Source organism: Phacochoerus africanus, chromosome X, assembly GCF_016906955.1.
Source record: "Phacochoerus africanus isolate WHEZ1 chromosome X, ROS_Pafr_v1, whole genome shotgun sequence".
In the NCBI taxonomy this organism is placed as follows: domain Eukaryota; kingdom Metazoa; phylum Chordata; class Mammalia; order Artiodactyla; family Suidae; genus Phacochoerus; species Phacochoerus africanus.
The window spans coordinates 88,741,199-88,750,297 of record NC_062560.1 but is presented as its reverse complement, the minus strand read 5'-3'; positions in this window follow the sequence as shown (position 1 = coordinate 88,750,297).

Here is a 9,099-nt window from a genome sequence, read left to right as displayed (position 1 = left end):
TACAGCATCATCAGAGAACTGAGGCCAGCCAGGTGAGAGACAGGGAGTGGGTTGTGGTGAAGCTGCAGGTTCCAATCAGGGTGAAAAGAAACACTAAGAAAAAATGGCCAAGTAGCAAAAACAAGAGAATAATATACAAAACCTTCCTTGCCAATAGTAGTTATTTCTAAAGACTGTGAAAGTATTCGGGTGCCCAGTACTAGGAAGGATTAGCCTATGGAAGGTTTTCTAGAACTGAATCTTAACCAGTGTCTATTTGGCTCCTTGTTAGTGTTCCCTATTCCTTCAGGAGCCTCAGAAAGACCCAACTCTCTTGACCTTGAGGCCCACATCTTCCTATCGACAGCCTATAAGGAAACTGGTTGGCATATAACTGGAGGAGTACCCTTAAGACTTTAGGAAACTAAGGTATGCCCACGGAGTTCCTGTTGTGGCTCAGCAGTTAGCAAATTTGACTAGCGTCCATGAGGACACAGGTTTGATCCCTGGCCTCGCTCAGTGGGTTAAGGATCTGGCATTGCCGTGAGCTGTGGTGTAGGTCACAGACGCAGCTCAGATCCCACGTTGCTATGGCTGCGGCGTAGGCTAGCAGCTACAGCTCCAATTCGACCCCTAGCCTGGGAATTTCCATATGCTGCAGGTGGGGGCCTAAAAAGAAAAATAAATAAATAAATAAATAAGTATGCCCCCTAACTTTCCCTATGTCTTGGCCTTGGGATAAGAGAAGAGAGGAAGGAGGTACTAAGCACAGCCTAGAATCTTCCTATGGGGGGTAGAGAGGCAAAATTATGTCTTATAGTTTTCTCTTTGAGTTGTGACCTTGGCTACACATCTGGCTTGGGCTCTGCTGTTAGGAAATGAGAGTGTCTTCTGCACATGCTCCTATGGGGCCCCCTGGTTCTTGAGTCCTGTGGTAGTTGATGCTTGTCCAGAAGCCTACAACTCTAGATCCTCTGCTCTTATACCAGCCCCAAGGAGAAAGGAACCCTGTAAATGCTGCCTCTTTGACAGGACCATATAACAGTAGCTTTCCAGAGCAGACCAGACTAAGGCCATATGACTGATGGTAGAGGGTCCTGGGAACCCTGACCTCACCAGCCCTGTTCTCCAGCCACAGACTCCGCCTGCTGAGGACGCTGAGTGGTAGGACTGTGCCAACCATTAATTTCTGGGTGGTTACAGTCAGAATGGCCCTGGAGAAGAGGGAGAACCAAAAGCAGGAAGTCACCAAATGTGTGCCTTGAGGTCCTCAGGTAGCATTAGAACTGAGTCCAAAATTGGGGAATTCTGATGAGAGAGGTGGTTTTTCCCAGCTCCCATGGATGAGACCGCTCTGCACATGGGGGAAATCACTCAGGCCAAGTCTCTCACAAATCTGCCCCTGGCTTCCCAGCAGGAGATCTGGGGAGTGCAAAGCTACTCGGAGGAAAAGCTGTGATCCCGACAAACTCACAGAGACCCAATTTTTCAACCACATTCCCCCGACACGCATTTCTCTCCTCCTTTCCTCCAACTCTATTGCCTTATTCTTCATTCTGTCTTCTCCTCGTCTTGAATCTCTCTGGGTCTCCATTTGGTCCTCTCTGTCTCTATTTCTGTCTCTCTGTATCTTCCTTTCTTTCCCTCTCTCCGCACTCTTTGGGGGAGCCTGTCTTCTGGTCTCAAACTTGTTCTCATGTCCAGGGATCATAAAGGGGCTCGTCCAAGTGACTGTGTCATGCTCACTGTCCCCAGTGCCTGAAGGTTCCCAGCTCCCCGGGATCTATGTGACAATCGCTCTGTAGATCCTGACACTCTGCCTCAGCGCCCACTCGCCACCCTTATCCTGAGACTTTCCCAGAGCCCCAAGGGACTTAAATAAAATCTATCCAACCCCATCTATTTCTGCAATTTTTTTCCCAGTGGTTCTGCCGGTTGCCCTTGGTGAAATTTCTCCTGAGTCCGGCTGGGTGCCCGGCAGTACCCGAGGATTCCTCAAGAGGGCACTGCCTGCCTTCTTGGTGGCAGCCTGCTGCCTGCCCTGGGTGCCTATGGGAACAATGCAGGATTGTATGAAACTAGTAAACAGTTTGCTTCATGCAATTCTGATGGTACCTCAGAGGACCCGGGCCCCCTTGATCACAGCCTGCCTTGGTTGTGCAGCTTTCTTGCAAATGGCTCCACAACACCTGGATATTACCTCCACTCTCTGCTGTGTGATCCCATAGTACCCGATTCTTGAAGCCCCTGGGCAAATGGGTTCTCTTTGCTCCACTGTACAGACTGAACCCAGAAATTCAGGGAATCCAGTGAATTTCTCCTAGGAAAGGAAATAAGGGCTTAAGTGCCCAATCTGGTGATCCATTTCTCCGTGTCCTCATCGAAGATCGGGAAGGGAAACAGAGAAGGGACAGTACCAGTGAAAGCTGGAGTTTCACCTGCTAGCACTGGGGCTTCTGGAGCTGAGGCTTTGTTTCTCCTCCCCAAGATAATGTCCTCCCAGACCAAATTTAAGAAGGCAGGCGGCTTCTTCTTACAGCTTTTCTAGCCTTGACATAGACAGCTGGCTGGCAGGCAATATATTATGTCCTATGCACTTGCGGCTAGAACTTTCCACACCCAACTTCATGCCGATTGGTTTGGCCTGGACTTTCTGGCCAAGAACTGAGGGCTGAGGGCCAGAGCTGTCACATACTTTGAGCTGGCACGTGGTGGGAGAAAGTAGAGGGTTTTCTTTTTTCCTCCCCTGAAGATTCAGGGAGCAGTGCAAAGATGGATGGGGGAACGAATTAGATGTGTACTTATGAGGGGAAGATGCCCATGGCTTAGGGATAGGGTGAAGGGTAGCCTTGAAGCCAGAAGAATCAGATGAATTGGCACAGGAAAGAAGTGTCTGGGGAGTACCAGATGGCTACTCACAATGTGGAAAAGTCAGTTGTTCACACAATCTACCTCCATCAACCCAAAAACTCGTCCAGCTTTGGCACAGTGGTCCCTTCGGCGAGGTTGGACATTTGACACCATCTCTGAGCATAGTAGAAATAATACCACAGCCCTTGGCTGTCAAATACTCACCTAACTTCTGAGGACCAATGTTACTTATTCCATTTGGTGGATGGGGCACAGAGGCAGCTTTCCCAATGCCACCCAGCGGGCAAGAGACAGAGCCACCTCTAGAGAATGCCTCTCTCCAGACTTACACTGCTCAGAAGTTGCTTGGATAATTGTTCTGCTCCAAAAGGATATTTGAACAGAGAGCCTCTGGCCTGAACAAGAACAGCCAGGGGGAGGACTGACAGGGCTTCAGGATGCTGTGGTCCAAGTCTCCAACCCTTTGTACTTCTTGGGCAAAGCAGGGGGCCCAGGTTAGAAATCCAGGCAGGGAAATTACGTGCCATTTGTAGATCGGTGGGATTCAAAATTTACTGGGTGGAGTTCCTGTCGTGGCTCAGTGGAAACGAATCTGACTAGCATCCATGAGGACACAGTTTCAATCCCTGGCCCCGACCAGTGGGTTAAGGATCCAGCGTTGCCATGAGCTGTGGTGTAGGTCACAGATGTGGCTTGGATCCAGCATTGCTGTGGCTGTGGCTGGCAGCTACAGCCCTGATTCGACCCCTAGCCTGGGAACCTCCATGTGCTGTGGGTGCGGCCCTAAAAAAATACCAAAAAAAAAAAAATCACTGGGGATTAGATAATACTAAAATACTAAGGACTTTGTTATATTTGTTGGGTGTGCTAATAACATAGTGATTATGTTTTTACAAAGGATGTTTTATCAGTTAGGGATGCATAAAGAACTATGTCTAGGCGAAATATCCCGATGCCTGGGATTTTTTTTTCCTACTCCAGAAAGTTATAGTAACAAGACTAGATGAGGTAACATTGGTTCAGGAGTTCATGCTGTGGTTCAGGGGGTTAGTGATCCTGCTGGTCTCTGTGGAGGTGCCGGTTCGATCCTTGGCCGGGTGCAATGGGTTAAGGATCTGGTGTTGCTGCAGCTGTGGCATAGGTCGCAGCTCCCCTTGGATTTGATCCCTGACCCAGGAACTTCCATATGCTGTGAGTGCAACTGAAAAAGAAAAAAGAAAATTATAACTGGCAACATGTTGAAAATTATTGAAGCTGGGTGATGGGACCATAGAGATTCATTATATTATTTTCCCTATTTTGCGAATTCTTAAACTTCAGGCCAGAAAAGAGGAGGTCATTGAAGTTAAGACTGAAACTAACCTGGAAGGAAAAAAAAAGAGAGAGAATGTTCCCAAGAGAAATCTTTGATTTTTCAAGGAGGATTCACATAGACTGATAAGAGTGGCTGCTTCTGAGGAAGTGGCTAGGGGGCTTGGAGTGCGAGAGAGACTTTTCACTCTATGCACTTTAGCGTGGTGGGAATTTGTACAACAAGCTTTTGGTATCCCCAGGTTCCACATCCTCAGATTCAACCCACCATCCATGGGTGCAGAACCTGTGGATACAGAGAACCAAGGGCCAACCATGGGACTTGAGCAACTGCAGATTTTTGTATCATGCCGGTCCTGGAACCAGTCTCCTGTGGACAACTGTAATTATATGTATACCTTAGTTTTCCTATGGAAAATCTCATTTGGAAAATTCTTCAGGCAGAATGAGGGACAGCAGTCCACAGCCCCCTTGAGTTTGCTCCACTGTGGTGGGTGGATCATGAGAGAGAAGTCCTGGCTGTGGCAGGTTGGCCATCCCCCACAGCCCCCACACCACGCAGGCTGCTCACACCCTTCTTTTGCCCGTGCCTCTGAAACACTGACCTATTCGGAAACATGGGCTGCCTCCAGCCACAGGAGAGGACCCTGAGGTATAGCTGGCTGGGGAAGGAGGGTTGCTCTTGCCCTGCTACCTGTGGGAGGAGAAGACACGAGCCCTTGAAAGCAAGAAACATCCTCTGCCCAAAAGACCACTCCCTCTGCCTTCCAAGGGCACAAGGTTCCTCCTTGGCCCTCGGCTGGCCCCACAAACAGTAAGGGCTACACCTGCTACTGAAGGAACCTGCTGAGGCAGCAGCTCAGGCGGCCTCCTGCTTTCAAATCTGCTTCCCAGGACTGCTTTTTTCAGAAATCTGATTCTGCTCCCTCCATCATCATCGTCACCAAAGTTTGCTGTCCCTTCAGAGAAACCAGGCTAAACCCGTCAGCTCTAGTCACTCAAATGCTTAAAGGGAGTCAGTCTGGGCTGTGAACAACACCTCAGCCCAAAGCCACACTCCTATGGAGAAGGTTGTCTACCCTAAGGGCCTTCCTAGAGAAATTCTGCCAGCAGCCAGGATGGAGAAGATGGGGAGCCTCACTTCTCTCTGCTGAGAGCTGTGTCCTCCAGATAAACCCATATCATGGGGCCAGAGCTTAGAGCAAATGTCCCTCACAGGGAGTCCTGCCTGCCCCAGCCTCTTGGCTGAGGCTGGCTTCCCTCCCCCTCCCTGCTCCTCGCTGAGCCCAGAAGGAATCCTGGGCAGTTGCTCTCCCTGTCTGCATGGGCTTCTCCTGCCACTGAATAGGATGGGGCAAGAGCTGGGCTGTGGGGACGCCACCCCCAACCAGCCCCCACTAGGAACTCAATGGCTCTGAGATTTTCAGTGATGGCCAGGAGAGCACAAGGGGTGCCAGGCTCTGGAGCTGATGCTGTGGGCAGGCTTTCTCAAATGCCACCTCCTCTATTGCTCCCCAAAGCAGGGAGGGGTTAATGCACTTCTCCATGCTGGCCTGCCCCTTCTGAGGCTTCTTCTTTTTTTTAAGCTCTTCTTTTTTTTTAAGCACAATTTGTCCAAAACCATAAAGTTTAAGAAGCAATTTTCCCGGAGGACCCTCCAAGAGGGTTTTACACGCTCCTTGGGTTATCCTTGAAAATCCTTCAAATTTTCTAAAGCACTGCAATTATTTCTACATGCTGAATCCAGCAGCTCTTGGAATGGTTTCAAAAGGTAGAGTGGCAGCAGTTTCCCTTAGCCTCTGCTCCCTCTCTGCAGCAGAAACCTTCAGAAAGGAAAGCAAATCCTCACTGGGATGTCCGCTCTACCCTGACTGTACTGCTGCTGCCTGGTCACAGAAACTCAAGTCAATTCTCAGCCCATGAGACACCCTCCAAGGAGCTGGCCTTACAAAGAACCACTGAGCCTAAGCCTCAAGCCTAAAGAGGCAATAGGGGAGTTCCTGTGGTGGCTCAGTAGTAATGACCCTGATTGATACCCATGAGGTTGCAGGTTCAATCCATGGCCTCACTCAGTGGGTTAAGGATCCAGCGTTGCCATGAGCTGTGGTGTAGGTCACAGAAATGGCTTAGATCTGGCGCTGCTGTGGCTGTGGTGTAGGCCAGCAGCTGCAGCTCAGATTCAACCTCTAGCCTGGGAACTTCCATATGCATAGGTGTGGCCCTTAAAAAGAAAAAAAGAAATAAGAAATCACAGTTCCCTATAGACACATCTTCTACTCTGCATTTTGGCCTACAATTCCTTCATCTTGTGGACCTTACCGCCCCCACCTCCCCAGACACACCCACCTCTAGGGAAGGTCTCCAGGGGCAAGGCAAGATGTGATGGGCCCTGAAGCAGGCTGCACAATGCAGTGGTTAGGAGTTTGGGCTTTGGAGCAAGCCGGATTTGGTTCATGTCACATCTCAGCCTAGAATATAGCACAGTGAGTGGTGAACATTGTTTTGTTTTGTTTTGTCTTTTTGTCCTTTTAGGGCCACACCTGCAGCATATGGAGGTTCCCAGGCTAGGGGCTGAATCGGAGCTACAGCTGCTGGCCTACGCCACAGCCACAGCCACGCCAGATCTGAGCCACGTCTGCGACCTACACCACAGCTCACAGCAATGCCAGATCCTTCACCCACTGAGCAAGGTCAGGGATCAAACCCGCAACCTCATGGTTCCTAGTCGGATTCATTAACCACTGAGACGGAAACTCCTGAACATTGTTAATACTTAGAGCCTGACCGTTCTCCTGTTGATCTTGTCTCTTCGACTAAACGAGATGGGATTATTGCTTATTGCAGTAAATGGAAACACCTGGACACCACACTGTCACCCAAGAGTGGGTTATCCCTCGAGGCAATGAAAGATAAGGCCAACTTGCTCAACCACAGGTATGTTCCTGGTGATCTTTGGCTGAAGGGCATTGACAGAAACGAGGGTTCACCAAAACTGAGCTGGAGCCCTTACTGCTTTGGATCCAGATCTTCCCCTTAGTAATAGTGTCCGCATCTGAGATCCTTCTGTCTACCTGTTTGAGGTGCCAGTCTGTCCAGATCTGGGAGGTATGTTCATGTTGATTTGAGCTATGATATGTCACTTAAGTCCTTCACCTTTGGGATTATTTTGCTTTTCTAAGAATGAAATCCCTTGGGGTATTTTTGGTTATCTGTTTGGATTTGTATTATGCCCTGGTAAAATTGTTTTCTAGCCTTCTAACACATGCTGCTATGGTCTGTCTGCTTGTCCAGTGTCTTTAATGTTTGTTTATAAGAGGAAAAGTCTATAGGGAGAGGATGGCATAATTCAATAAACTTGCCCTTGAGCTGGCCTCAGTCCACTGTGCTTCTGACAAACTTTATCTCAGTTTATTATTTCAAAGCCTGTAGAGACTTCTCAAACTTGTCTTTGTATCCCTGAGTCTCGCTTTCTTTAGGTTCAGCTACCCAGAATCAGGGGGTTTTGTCTAGTCCCTGATTGGTGGCGACTGGCCTTTGGCTAAACTTTAGAGGCACAGAGTTCACCACCACCATCCTTATAGACCATTCAGTTCTCATGGGGTTTTCTTAGTCTAAAAATGCACCTCTTCCAGGCTAAGAAGCTGCTTCCTTCATATTTTCTCCCCATAATGCTAACTTGTACTCTTAGCCCTCTAACCGGCACAATTTCACCAAGGACGAGTTTAAATCGCAATGGTCCCTTTGGGGAGCTTTGGACATGAACGAGAGGTATTTTCAAGCAAAAGAAACCTTTATGAGGAGATTGTCTTGCTTGTCAAAAATAGATCAGTTTGTTTAATGTAAGAAATATCACCTCCTTGGTTTCCATATTTGGAAGATTAATAAAAAATGCTGGGTTTTAAAATTATACAGGTTGAGGAGTTCCTGTTGTGGTGAAGCGGAAATGAATCTGACTAGGAACCATGAGGTTGCCAGTTCAATCCCTGGCCTCACTCAGTGGGTTAAGGATCCATCATTGCCATGAGCTATGGTGTAGGTCGAAAACACGGCTTGGATCTGATGTTGCTGTGGCTGTGGTGTGGGCCGGCAGCTGTAGCTCCATTTGGACCCCTAGCCTGGGAACTTCCATATGCCATGCGTGCAGCCCTAAAAAGCAAAAAATAAAGTAAGATAAAAAAATAAAATTTTACACCTTGATAAACCTGTCAAGTTTCCATGTTATGTCAAAAACCAGCTATATGACACTCTTGTGTGTGTATACCTCAAAATCTGTATTTCTACATGTGAACTTTCTTCCTTTCTTTGCAGAGAAACCATAACTAGTCCTTTACAGTTGATAAGTATATATTTGACTGTAGCTAACCCTTTCACTTTTTTTCCTGTTTCACACACTCTCTTTTTCCCATCTTGTGAAGAGTTAAATATTAACTTATCACAAAATAATTTAGTTGTCTTTCATATACTCTAGGGATATTTAGTCCAAATAAAGTCAAATTGTCTAAAAGAACTGAATTTATTAAACCATGTTACTTTTTGTGTGCACTGAAAAACATAATAGCCTTGTTGCTATAGCTATAAGAAAATAAGAAGAGGCTTTAGTTTCAAGATAAAAGAAGAATTTTGGTATGATTTGGTAACTTTAGCACACTATCTTGGTTTGTTCAAAACTAGGTTTAAATGTCTCATAATTCATACTTCCTAAATTTCCTACATTGGTTTTATGAATTAAATAAATTACTACTGTTTCCATAACTTTGTTAAATTAAAATTATATGCATAAAATTGTACTCAACTAAATAGAATGATAATAATGGATATCTTTTCAACAGTTTAATTTTGTGAAATTCTTAAAATGTTATATATCATAAGAATTCAGTGTGTTAACTAAATTGTAACTTCCAGATGCATAGCTTATTTTAAAACCTTAGACCTAAATTC